The sequence below is a fragment of the Oratosquilla oratoria genome, chromosome 8, assembly GCF_046742065.1.
Source record: "Oratosquilla oratoria isolate Oo_2021 chromosome 8, ASM4674206v1, whole genome shotgun sequence".
Taxonomy (NCBI): Eukaryota; Metazoa; Arthropoda; class Malacostraca; order Stomatopoda; family Squillidae; genus Oratosquilla; species Oratosquilla oratoria.
The window spans coordinates 7,504,825-7,519,434 of record NC_134784.1 but is presented as its reverse complement, the minus strand read 5'-3'; positions in this window follow the sequence as shown (position 1 = coordinate 7,519,434).

Sequence of the window (14,610 nt, the reverse complement as noted above, 5' to 3'; positions counted from 1 at the left end):
TCCTAAACTTCTTTACTAACTTCCTTAAACCCTCCACTGACCCAGCCACAAGGACAATGCCATTGGCAAATAATTGGCTCACCTCTGATGTGTCTTGAAAGAAAGTTGATGATAGCAAATACTGTGTTTAGGAAGAAAGTCAAGTATAAGTACACATGGGAGAGGGTGGTGGATGGAATGGTAGTAAATAGAGCGTTAATGGACTATATAGTGGTAACCAGGAGTACAGTAGGAAGAGTTAAGGATGTACATGTTTTAAGGGGAGAGTGGGGGAATATCAGATAATTTTTTGGTGGAAGGTAAGTCGAGAGTGGAGAAAGAGGAAAAGGGCAGAAGGTAGGGAGGTACTTAGAGTGAACTGCTTTAATGAGAAATAAAAGGAAAAGGAGTATAAGAAGCTGAGAAAGGAGTAAGAGGGAGTGAAGGACAGAGTAGAACTAGGAGTGGAGGAGGAATGGGGATGGTTCAAGGAGGGAGTCATAAGGTGTGCAAAGATGGTATGTTGAATGAGGAGGACGGGAGGAAATAGAAGAAAGGGTAGTGAGTGGTGGGATGAGGAAGCAAAGAAAGGTGTAGAAGAGAAGAAGTGGGCTTTCATAGATTGGTTACAAATTAGGACAAGGGAATCATACGAGATTACAACGTAAAGAGAAGTAAAGCATAAGATAAAGGAGAGCAGATGTGAAATGGGGTAAGAGTATGACAAAATTTTGAAAGTAATAAAAAATGTTTTGGAAAGAAATTAAGGGGGAAGAGGGGCAAATCAAGTAAAGAAGAAAAGGCAAAAGATATAGATGGAGAGATGATAATGGAAGAAAAGGCAGTGAGAGGAAGGTGGGCAGAGTATTTTCGGGAATTGCTAAATGTGAAGGAGGATAGGGAGGGAAAGGTAGTTGCTGTGGGAATTGCTAAGAAAATGACCGTGATGAGTGAGGAAAATGGAGGAGAAATAAAGAAAGATGAAGTGAAGGCAGCTGTTAAGATGATGAGAGCAGGTAAGGCACCTGGTCTGGATGGATGCCATGTAGAATGTCTGAAAAAAGGAGGTACAGATATGGTGGATTGGCTGGTGAGGTTATTTAATGTTTGTTTAAGAGAGGGTGGAGTGCCAGAAGACTGGAGGAGTGCCTGTATAGTTTCCACTTTACAAGGGAAAGGGGGACAAGTGTGAGTGTGGTGGTTTCAGAGGGATCAGCTTGTTGGGTGTGGTTGGGAAGACTTGTGGGGGAGTTAAGGGAGTGGTTGATGGGGAGCAGTGGGGGTTGTGTGGATCAGATTTTTTTGGTGGGATGGATGTGGGAGGGGGAAAAGAGCCTTTGGTATATGTATGTATGTACCTCCAATTTCCCTCCAGTCTCACGGACCATCTCCAATCCCCTGCTGTGACCTTGACAGCAGAAAGAAACACTAATAATCATCTTCAAGCAATTCATAAGAACCATCCTTGACTCTCCACAGCATGGTTCACAACAGTCAGCATGGGCTCCTAATCTCAGTGAGACACACCACAACACCCTTCAAATCATACAAAACAAAGCCCTAAAAACAATTACAGGCTGCACAAATACATCACCTACAGACCATTTACACCATGAAACAAAAGTCCTCAAAGTCAAGGACCACCTCGACATGAGAGGCACACAAACACTTGCTGCAGCCACCACAAACACATCACACCCGCTACACTACATAGCAGAACACCCACACACACCAAGAAACATTAAAACTACACCCATAGACCTTTATTACACACAGATACTCTCTTCTCTTCCTCCACAACCACCAAATACCAGCCTCCGGAAACATATTCATAATCATATCACTCACCGCTCCATTAACACACTGAAAGACAACACACTGCTGCATGCCAGACCCCCTGATATCCACCCTTCTGAATCCTCTCTCCCACGTAAGGACAGAGTCCACTTGGCCAGACTGCGATGCGGTCACCACCCAGCACTTCTAAGCTACCAGAAGAGGCTGGACGACCGTGTTGTGAACAGCTGCCCAGGATGTAACACTTCACCCCATACCATACAACACATAATGGAAGACTGCATTATACACAATCATGCACGCAAACAACACAACATACACTCTATAAAGGATTTGTGGGAAAACCCAGTTTCGGCTGTGGCCTTCCTTGGGGAGACGGGACTGCTCGGACAGACAGTCTAGGGAACGACAACAACAACAACAACAACAGTCAGCAAGATGAACACAACTTACAAATACTGAGAGTAATGAAAAGACATACCAGAACCACCCCAATTAGACACCTGCATAAAATTCTTCCCATAGAACACCGCATGAAAATTACAGGGACATATTTCCGTGTCATAACCCTTAACACCACACACCCATCACACTACATATCACAAGCACCTCCAACAGGATGGAAAAAAAACAACAGCAGCCTTCTACTCAAACATTTATAATGTACCACCTGTAGCACACAAAGCATCCACACATAAGTGCACACACACTCAGATTGCTAAACAAGCCTTTCAAGACGGATCAAAATCAATACTCCATTAAAGTCCCCCCAGACATCAGCCCCACAAAAAATGAATAAATAAATAAATAGAATAAATAAATCCTCCCACATCAGGTAAAAACCACACTTTCATGATTGAAATCTTACCAACACAGAATAGGCTTGTCCATAGATTCAAAATGGTGTCAGGTGCAGTTACCACACAGAAGACAGAAACTCTCATAGTACAGTACCCCTCACTAACAATCCTTAAACAACAACACAATATATCTTCCCCAAGTGACCAGTGGACCCACCTGGAGGCTGCCCATTACCTCTTTAATAGCTAGTAAGATTTTACCCAAAGGGAAATCTAAAATACATTGCAGTGTGAAGGACATATAAACAAATTAATTTCTTGTGAGAAAAAAAAAATTCTAGAGTTTTGTAGTACTGGTTGACCATGAAAATTTGTTTCTCTGATCTTTTTCTGTAAATCAGTGCATACTGATAAGAGTAACTCTTTACAATGCTGCTCACTAATTCATGTTTTTGTGAAGATACAAAATACAGTAAATATAAAAAATGGAACAAAGATAAAAATAGTATTGGAGAATAGTGACAAAAAAATGAAGAACAAATGTTCATTTATTTAAACAATAGCTTACATCTCTGATGTAATGCACGAAAGTTATGCAGTTTGTAATCATTTGTGGTATGGTTGGTATGCAGATCAGTGGGGAATTGAATATTTATCATTATTAAATACTGTCTTATACTTATGGGTGTATTGTTCTGTGAAATAGTTACAAAATGTTTCTTAGAAATTTTTAACATTAATTTTTATTAAATTTCATCATGTTTCTTAAATTCATGTATTTGAATAATTCATGCACTGTGATACCAATTAGCATGGATTTTTCATGGCCAGCCAGCAGTAATTATGACAATTCTCAAGTTCCATTTGGTAGGGAAAACAGGAATTGGCCTGAATTTTCTTGAATTAGGGACCCAGACATGTATAATATTATTAGTGAAGAGCATTGAAGCAAATCCAAAAAGTCAAATTGTAACTTATAAGTTGGGTATTATTAAGATTTCACAATGCTTTCATCCATTGTCGAATGTTCATATGCCCATTTTTAAATTGGAGGAAACAGTGATGGGCATCTGTTGATGGTCCTGCAAGATGGATGTTAGAGAGAATCTTCCTCCTACCCATTTTGAAAATCCATCAACACCACTTCCATCTGGAGGTTCACTTGGTCTCAAGATTGAATCCAAGATCTGTGTTTATTGTACCTATATTTCCTCCACCTTTTCTTAAAAAGAGACAAGCCAACTGCTCCCCTTCTGGTACTGCTATAAGCTGATGACAGAAACTCCTATACTTATACAACACTGACAGCAGTCCTATATTTCTTGCTAAAGAGATCTCTGGAAGGACCCAAAGACCATTGCCAGCCAATAGAGGGCTGTGGGATTACCATTAGTGGAATTAGAGACAATAATATTTATTATTATTACTCAAACTTTGCTGATACGCACATTTTTGCCACAGTTGCCGAGATGCTGACTTGGTAGAAACTAGTATAGTCAGGGTCTAGAATTCCTGTGCATCTGCAGTCAGTAAGTGGGAATTGTTTTGATTATGAACAAGATATATTACATTATTGAATATAATGTAAATAATTGTTTTGCCAGATCAATACTGTGAAATTTATTTTTTGTATTAACATAATATGCAGTAAGGACATGAATTCTGACCCAGAATGTGCCTTCTGAGGGCAACTCAGACACTCAATATTTTAAATGATACCAAAGGTGACTTAAGACTTAGTCTATTCATGATTGATATTATGGTAACGAATTGCTCATTCATACTTTGATGCCAGGTTAGGTCAAGTTCATGTATCAGCCCAATAAGGATGCACATATATTCCAATACAGCCAGTTAGGTGTCAGAGTTTGAATAGTTGACAGTGCTTTATTTTAAAGATCAGTAATCGATAGACAGTAAATTTCTAGATAGTTTGAATTAACATGATGAAAAAATTAAGCTTACTTCTGAATGTTCTGCAAGCAACAGTTATTTCTTTTATTGCCTTTTTTTATATTTGTAAAGTGGCCAGTACTCTGCCACACTGCTCAGGTCAAGGGCAACGCAGCAATAAGAATAAAATAACATTAAGATTCACGACACTAAACTACAGTGGAAGGAAAAGTTTATATTTTCATGGAAAACATCCCCACCTAAAGTTATTTTGGTTGGATTACTGTTAATGAAATATAGATTGTGTAGTGAAAGTGTGCCGAGTGATCTTGGTTTTGTTTAAGGATGAGTTACTGGCCTCTTGAAACAATACCTCCATGTGGAGGTGAGGACATTGATATTATACATTTGGCGTGAGTATATCTTCTGCATTAGGGTACTCTCTCGGGGGGGGAGGGCTTTTCATCTCACTGTAACAGGTCTTCTACTAAGAGGCACCCATCTTTAAAAATATATTCCCAAGAAACATAAGAGCCACACAAGCCCGCCTATATTCAGGTTACCACCCACCACTTAATACTAATGCATGGTTGACAAGGTAGCAGGCATAATATACTCCAGAGGGAGTCACCACAAAAGATACATAACATGTAATCTTGCACTGCCCAACATTCATAATTCAAACAACAATGTTGTTTCTTTGTATTAGTGATTTATGGGCCAACACAGTGGTGGTGGCCTGATACTCGGGCTCCAGATCTCCTGCAAGAAAAAGTCAAGGATAAAAATTTATCCAGATTGTTTGTTTTAGACATTATATGTAGTTTACCAAAAGGATTTTTGCATATTCGTTTTAGTTTCATTCATTAACCCCAAGAATATCTATTCATCTCTTTTCTGTTGAACCAATATTGAAAAATATGGTAAACTTACTTTATATAATTTAGACACTCTGGCTGCTGCCATGCAATTCTATTCAGCCGGAGGAAACGTATCAATTTTCAATGTGTTAAACCTATCGAGTCTGATTTGGGCCACTTGAAGACACAGGGCACATCATCTTACACTGCATCTCACCCACAGTTTGAGGGGGTGGCCAGGTCTCCTATGGGCTCCACTTGGACACCACTCAGGCCAACAATATGGGTGCCAGAGGCCCAAAAGTGAAAGACGAGAAAAAGCCCCTCCCCTCTCCCTAAATATGGAGGGCCACCACAGCTACACCCTAGGTCCTAGGCTCCTCACATCTACCTTGCCATCCACTGTGGCCGACTCTCTCCCTCTGGGCTAAATTGGTCACCCGCCAGTTTTGGCCAAAATCCGGTCCCTCACAGATTTTTAGAGATCATTTTGGTCACCTCCTATTTACCCCTCTCACCCACAGGTCAAGGGGGGCCAGTTTGACACCGCTTAGGCCAACAGTATGGGCACCAGAGGCCCAAAAGCAAAAAATGTGAGAAAAGTTCACACATACCCCAAATTTGGATAGGTGCCATGGCCATCCCCTTGGGTCAATGCTCCTCATGTCTACCTTGCCTTCCACTGTGTCCAACTCTCTCCCTCTGGGCCAAGTTTGGGCCAAATCAGTCACCTGCTGATTTTGGCCACCTTCCCAAATTCCATCACTAATTTCCTCAATCCCTCCTCTGATCCTGCTACAAGGACAGTGTTATCAGCAAACAACAACTGGTTTATCTTCCATTTTCCTAATTTTTTTTTTTTTAACCATCTCCAATTCCCAGCCCATTACCCTTGTGTTTACATCTCACACCACCTCATCCATGTATAAACTGAACAGCCAAGGTGACATAACACATCCCTGGCAAAGTCACCTTTACCTCAAACCACACATTCCATATCTAATTCTAACACAGGCTCTACTACTCTCGTAAAAACTCTTGACTGCTCTTAACAGCTTTCCTCCTATCCTACGTATCTGCAATACCTCTCATAGTGCCTTCCTGTCTTCCCTGTCATAATAATTTTCTAAATCCATAAATACCAAAAAAACATCCTTGCCTTTTCCTAAAGCTTTCTCACATATCTGTCTTACCATAAAAATCTGATCCCATGCACCCCTACCTGTCCTAAAACCACACTTCCTCATCAATTACTCCCTCCATTCCTCTTCTAATCCTCTCAATCAAAACCCTCCCATAAACCTTCCAACTACACTCAACAAACTGATCCCTCTGAAACTATACTTGCACACATTCCCTTTTCCCATGTAAAGCGGAACTATATAGGCACTCTTCCAGTCAGCACTCTACCCTCTTGTAGACAAACATTAAACAACCTCACCAGCCAGTCCATCATCACTGTACCACCCTTTTATAGACACTCCACATGACACCCATCTAACCCAAGTGCCTTCCTCTCATCATTTTAATAATGCTTTCACCTCATCTTTCCTTATTTTTCCTCCATTTTCCTCATTCATCACTGTCATTTTCTTAGAACTTCCCCCTGCAGCTATCTTTCCCTCCATATCCTCCTTCACATTTAGCAACTCCCTAAAATACTCTGCCTATCTTCCTTTTACTGCCATGTCTTCCATTATCATCTCTCCATCTGCACCTTTTACCTTTTCTTCTCTACTTGGTTCTCTTCCTCTTTTAACCACTTCAGTACAATTCAAATTCACACGTGCAGCATTTGCTGCCATATGTACGATGCATCACACTGCTCGCATTATGAAATATAAAGACACTGCTGTATTACTCGTTTCCTTTAACTCTGAGTAAATAAGCACAGAAAACATTATCAAACCAGTTCATAGAATCCGGGGTAACTCATGTACAACTACAAAAAATATATGTAATGAAGACGCCAACACTGGCATCCTCATGTACCCACTCGCACCTCATGACGTCTACTGCAGACTGGATATTAAAAGAATGTATAGATGAGTTGACAGACAAAATATAAAAGATAATTAAATACTCAAAGAAGGAAAGTTACCACAGGACGAAATATGCAAATATTGTACCAATATATATAGGAGGTGCCAAGATAAGAGGGAGGGTGGAGGGGAGGGGATATATAGGAAATGGAATGGGTGGGAGTGGTTTCTATGCCTTTTTCTTTTTGGCTACCCCCTGTGTAGGGGAAAAAGCCTTTGGTAAATGTATGTATGTATCAGAAGTAGATGGGTCAAACATCTGGAAGAAAAAAATTACTGAATCCAAAACAATTTGGATTTAGACAAGGAAGATCCTGTACCACAAACTTGATTTGCTTCTACTCGAGACAAATAGAAATAATACAGGAGAGGGATGGATGGGCACTGTGCTTTTCTAGATCTAAAAAAAGCATTTGATGAAGTACCACAAAAAACTAATACAACATGGAATCAATAGGTGGTCTTAAAAGGAAAATTATTGGAATGGATGGAAGACTTCTTGACTGGAGGAAAAATGAGGGTAGTAATTAGAAACAAATACTCAACCTGGGAAGAAATGAAAAGTGGTGTCCTGCAAGGTTCGGTATTGGCTCCAATTATGTTTGTCATATACATATAAATGACACAGATGAAGGTGTGGAATGTTATATGAACTTCGTAGAGGATGCAAAAATACTAAGAAAAGTACAGAGGAAGATTGTAATCACTACAGAAAGACTTAGATAAAATCTGGAAAAGGAGTCAAAAGTGGGAAGTGAACTTTAAAATCAAGAAATGTAGTATAATGGAGTTTGGAAAAGTAAAAATAGAATATCGAAGGATTATAAAATTGAAGTAAAAAAAGTGAGCATAGAAAGGGACCTAGGAGTAATTATCAGCAGACATATCACCAGACGAACATCAGTAAAATAGTTGGAGAAACCTTCCTTACTAAGGTTGATGAAAGTGGCTTTTGACTATTTGGAAGAAACGATCAAGAAAATATTAGTTACACTAATAGGACCAGAATTGGAGTATGCTGCAACACTATGGACACCCAGTACTAAAAAGAATATAAATTAGAAAGAATACAAAGAGCAATTACAAAGATGGCACCAACACTCCAAATTGACATACAAACAAAGAGTGTCCAAATTGGAACTACTCGTACCAACTCTGGAACAAAGAAGAGAAAGAGATCTACTGACTATGGAATCATGAAAGGAATGGAAGTCCTAGATAGACACAAGAGAAAAACAAGACAAGAAAAGAAATTCAAATAGGATAATTATAGAAGAGATCCAAAAAAGAATAGTTCTGCATACAGAGTGGTGAATATCTGGAATAAATTAGATAAGGCAACAGTGTGTGCAAATATCATTCAAGAATTCAAGAACAAACTTGATGCTGAAAGATATAAAGACGGGTCACTATAAGCATAGCTCCCTTCCTGTATAATAAAACTAGGTATACATTGGCATCATTATACCAAAGTGATTAATTTCCTTCCAAAACATTTTTTATTACTTTAAAAAAATTCTGTCCTACTCTTACCCTATTTCACATCTGCCCTTCTCTTTGCCTCCTTTATCATATGCTTTACTTCTCTTTTCTTTGTACCTCTCATATGATTCTCTCATCCTATTTTGTAACTAATATGTGAATGCTCATTTCTCTTCTACATCCTTCTTTGTTTCATCATCCTATCACTATCCTTCCTTTTTCCTCCTTCCTTGTTCCACACACCATCTTTGCACACCTTGTGACTCCTTCCTTGAAACATCCTCATTCCTCCTCCACTCCTAGTTCTACTCTATCCTTCACTCCCTCCCACTCTTCTCTCAGCTTCTTGTACTCCTTTTCTTTCTCATTTAAGCAGTTTACTCTCAGTGACTACCTACCTTCTGTCCTTTTCGTCTTTCTCCATCACTCCACTCTCAACTTATCTTCCCCCCACTCTCTCCCCTTAGAACATGTACATCCAAAATTCCTACTCTTCTCCAGATTACCAACTATATAGTTCATCAAAGCCCTATCTACCACCCTTTCATCCACCACCCTCTCCCATGTGTACTTATACTTGCCTTTCTTCCTAATCACTGTATTTGCTATCATCAACTCTCTTTTAAGACACATTTCCACCATCATCTCTGCACTACAATTTTTTCTTGGAACTTCACACTTCCCAAACACTCCTCTTGGTTTGTCTCTTACCCTAGCATCAAGATCTCCCAAGACAACAACACTGACATTTCTCCATAAACCCTCTGTGCACTCATTTAAATCTATCCAAAAAGCCTTCTTTTCCTCTACACTCTTCTCACTACCAGGCCCATATGCACTTACAAAGGCCCACATCTCCCTTCTCCAGTTTCACCTTCCACTCCACCACATGCTTCCCTATCTCTTCACTCTAGTATAGCCACCCCTTCTTTCCCTCCTCTCTTCACTCCTGACACCTTCCCAACTACACTCCCAAACTTGAACTCACCCCCCCCCTTTCAACTTAGTTTCACTGGATGCCAACACATTCATCTTTTTTCTCACAAACATACTCCCTATCTCTTCCCTTTTACTTTCATCTGTGCCACATCCACACACATTAAAAGACCCAAACCTCAGGGTCCTGGTTGGAAAAATCTTCCCAGACCCTCTTCTGCCTTTTTTTTTTTTTTTTTTTTGTCTCCTTTGGGGGCTAGAGAAAGTAGGATGCCTAGTCCTATCTTCATCCCATTTTTGTCACCTTTTATGACTCAAGTGGAACACTTGATGGTAGTGTTCTTTCTCCCTTACCACAGGGTTCAGTGAAAAAGGAAATGAATATTCAGGTAAGTGGTACAGGACAGTATTAAGAGTGGAGGACAGTCAAAGTATAATAAAGTAGCATAATTTCTCTATGAATTAAGATTTCCTCTATCAAAGACAAAATTATGTGTGGCTTTGTTCCATAGGGGCACCCCATTTAGACCCTAAAGTATCAGCTCCATGCTACTGAGCAGCTTTCAATCCCACAGTAACATGCAGCCAATACCCCAGACTGGGTAGAACATATCTGATTTCTGGGCCTGATCTTCAACAGTAAACTCATCTGGACTACCTTAAACTAAAAGCATCCTGCCTCTGAGTTTGGTATCACCTAAGTACTATCCCTTACAAGTCAGGGAACAGACAGATGATGAGTATAACCTGTACGAGGCCTTTGCACAGAACAAAGTTAACTACGAATGTCAAGCCTTCTCTTCTACCACATCCACAGGTCTTCAAGTACTAGAACTTTTTACATCCCATAACCCTTTGCCTAAGGACAGGTGCTTTTCACAGCAGCCCACTAAAATACTTGCACAGAAACAGTAAACAAACTCCCCTAGACACCCACCTACCCTCACATCACTGAAATATCTATTACATCAAGAATCAACCCAATTTCCACCCACCAATAATATAATTTGACAAATACCTGCATAATGCCCAGCCATATGGCAAAAGAATGGCAGACCTGCAAATGTACCCTGGTAATTGTAAACAAAGTCCTTCCGGTAACAATGCCCAAAGAAAGAAAAAAAATAAAAGGGAAGACCAAAAGATCATCTTACAATTTCTCTCCCACCTATCTACTTATTCAACAGACATCAGTATAAACACCAATGGTTCCCACCATTCTCAACTGCAGAGTAGGTTATGCAGCTCTGTTCCCAAATGAAACAAAATCTAGATTCAATGTTCACCACTGGACTCTGGTATCCTTGCTGCCATACATGTTACCCACAACTCCCTCCTACATCCTATATAATCATATCAGGTTCACAAAGTGCCTTATAAACAATTCCTATCCTAAAGTCTAGCCACCCACTGGTCCATAAACTCCATTCATGGATCATCCAGGTCTCCACCCACTTTATATCTGTATCCTTCTGCTAGGTGCCATCTTATGTTAACATCACCAGTCATGAATGAACTGACAAGGTGCCTCAAAAAATGACATCCACTCCTTTTGATACCTCCACTACCAGTCCTCCAATCAGCAATGCTAAAAATATGATAAAAATACTGTGAACAACACCCTACAAATCACCTAAAACCAATCAAATCCTACATTCATCATTGTTAGTATGGGGCATTGTAGTGCGAGATGTTCTGTGTCCTCTGTGTAGTGGTTGCATCTGGAACAGCTTGAATATGTGGCCAGGCATATTCTCTGCCAACACTGAATAGGGCTGGCCAGTTTCAAACTGCCTCAGATGCAACCACCACAGAGAACACATCTTCCAGGTCCTGGTGCGGCAGTGTCTTCATCATGGGACCACCCCCCGACCCCAAGAGTTGAAGGCCAAACTGCAGCAAATGTCCCCAGCCACCGGCTCTATGCAAGTGGCACCTATCCCCAGGAGGGGCTTTGGTTGCCTGGGCGAGTACAGTCCTTTTACAACATGCACTGAGGAGTGTTTTTCTATTACTCACCCCTCCTCTTCTACTATTAGCTAGAAATGTACAGAGCAATCCTGGGCTCACCACAAAATACACATGCCCAACATGCTCCAAATCTATCACCTCAAGCAGACAGACAAAGGGCTCAGTTCAATGCAACATATGCAAAATCTGGGCCCACTTCACTTGTACAACACTTGCAGACACAAATACACAAACACTTGGACATATTCTACCTGCCCTCCAATAACCTCACTTCATCTCCCTCCTTTGTCCCCAATCACACCTCTCCCTCCCTCTAACCCAGATCATATACCTTCCCCATCAATACCCCATCCTCAGAAGGCAACATAAAACACATACAGAATACACAACATCAACATATTACAACACATCAATGGCATCAACACAAAAAAAAACACGAACTCAAACACTTCCTCAAACAACACAACATACACATTGCCATCATACAAGAAACAAAACTAAGACACTCACACAAAACACCATCATTTCACAATTTTGCCACCATTAGACAAGACTGGACTGATGGCAATGGCGGTGGACTCATCACCCTGATCCACCAATCCATCTCTTTTGTGGACACAAATGCCACAACCAAAATCATCCTTCCTACCACAGATAACACTACAGAAATCCAATCTATTCTAATCTGCACAGGCAACAAATCAACACTGACAAAAATTAACATATACATTCCCCCACCCCTAATTGTCCGCCACAGCTCCAAACACCTTCAGGCCTCAACTTAATCAACTAGCCACAATCCCTAACCTCATCATGGGCAGTGACTTCAATGCCAAGTCATTGGCCTGTTCCATTGACAACCTTGACACAGACAGAGGGCTTGATATGCAGACTCAACTTGACTCACTAACCATCATGAACAACACACATAATCATACACATATCCCACACCAAGCCCTCTACACCCCCTCCTCTCCTGATATCACCCTCTGCTCCCCTGCCTAACCCCAACAACCTCATGGAGAGTGGTCAGATCCAAGGGATCTGACCACCTTCCAATCATCATCACCACCAAAACAAGATGCACCCCAGTTGGCCACAGACACATACACCAATTACAAGAGAGCAAACTGGGAAGCTTTTACTGAAGAGACAGAACAACATTTTGAGACACTTAACAGTACACCAATCACAAACATAAACAATGCTGTGCACTTTTAATACAATCATACAAAACACAGACATCCCTAGAAGCAACAGAAAATCACACAACCCCAACTTTACACCAGAAATTCAAGGCCTCACCAGACAATGAGATGCACTTAAACACAATACCCCCACAATACCCAAAACATAACAGATTAGATACAAGCACTAAACACTGTGATTACCAATAAAATACATGAACAGAAAACACAAAATTGGCAAAATTTTGTAATACACTTGATCACAAAACAAACACCAACAAATTGTATAAAACACTCAACACCATTTCACTATCCAACAGTTACACAACATGCTCTCATGCAGCAATAACCACAAAAACAAATAATTTACCCTCAAACAGACAACAAGCAAACACACTCATAAATCATTTTGCATAGACAAGCCATCTCATTTCTCACCCTAATGACTGATCCACTATTCAACTTTAGGACTTTCCCACAGACTCAGACTATATACCCTTCATAGACAGTCAGACAAAACACATTGGACCACAAGATATACACACACTCACAAACATTGCAAAATACAGCTATTCACACAACACTATACCCAACATCTCAAAACCCAATAAAGACCCAACAATCCCAACATTGCACTACCCAATCACACTTCTCTGCTCCCCCTCCAAAGTCATTGAATGCCTCATACTTCAACTCATCACACCACATATTTCCCTTGTTGAATCACAACACAGTTTTGGGCCACTGCAATCCACACTCTTCTGATAAACCTCATGCAAATATTTTTAGCTGAGATCAATTCAGATAGGCCACATCATAGAATACTTCTCATAACATTAGATTAGTAAAGTTTTTTATGCTATCCTCTACCACAATCTAGCAAACAATTTATATATAACAAGGTCAACTTACACGGATTGCACAGAGTTGAAAAATTGGAAGAACTAGAGAAGGTGAACAAAAACCTAACTAAAGAAATAGAAGAATTAAAAAGACAGTTAAAAGAAGTAAAAGATGAGAATGAGGAATTAAAGAGGAATAGTAAAGACAATAAAGAGTCCATAGCAAAAGAAGCACAGGGTTGGATGAAAATCAAAGAGAACAAAATTATATTTAATGATATAGTGACACATCAGATGAAAGAACAAACTGAAGACACAGTTATTAAAGTGATGAGGGAGAAGGAGAATATAGTAAGAGACTTAGCAGATAAAAAGCAGTATATAATTATATTAGGGATGGAAGAGAAGTATAATCTAAGTAGGACTACAAGAATAAAGGAGGAAAAGGAAAAAGTAAATAGTATATTAGAAGTAGTTCAAGAAGATGAACCTGAAATAGGAAAACAAATTGAAGAAATATATAGGCTCGGGAAATGTAATACAGATAAGACCAGACCAATTAAGGTTAAATTCAGATCACAAACGACAGCAGAGAATATCTTTGCAAAAACAGGGAAACTAGCAGACAGTGAGTGACATAAAAAGGTATGGATAAAAAGAGAAATGAATAAAGAGGAAAGAGAGGATGAGAAAGCAAAAAGACTAGAAGCTAAGGAAAAAACGAGACAAGAGAGACAGAAAAAGATAAATTCTATTGGATAGTGAATATGAAAGTGAGGAAATGCATAGCAGAGAAAAACGGAAGGAAAACAAAACACGAT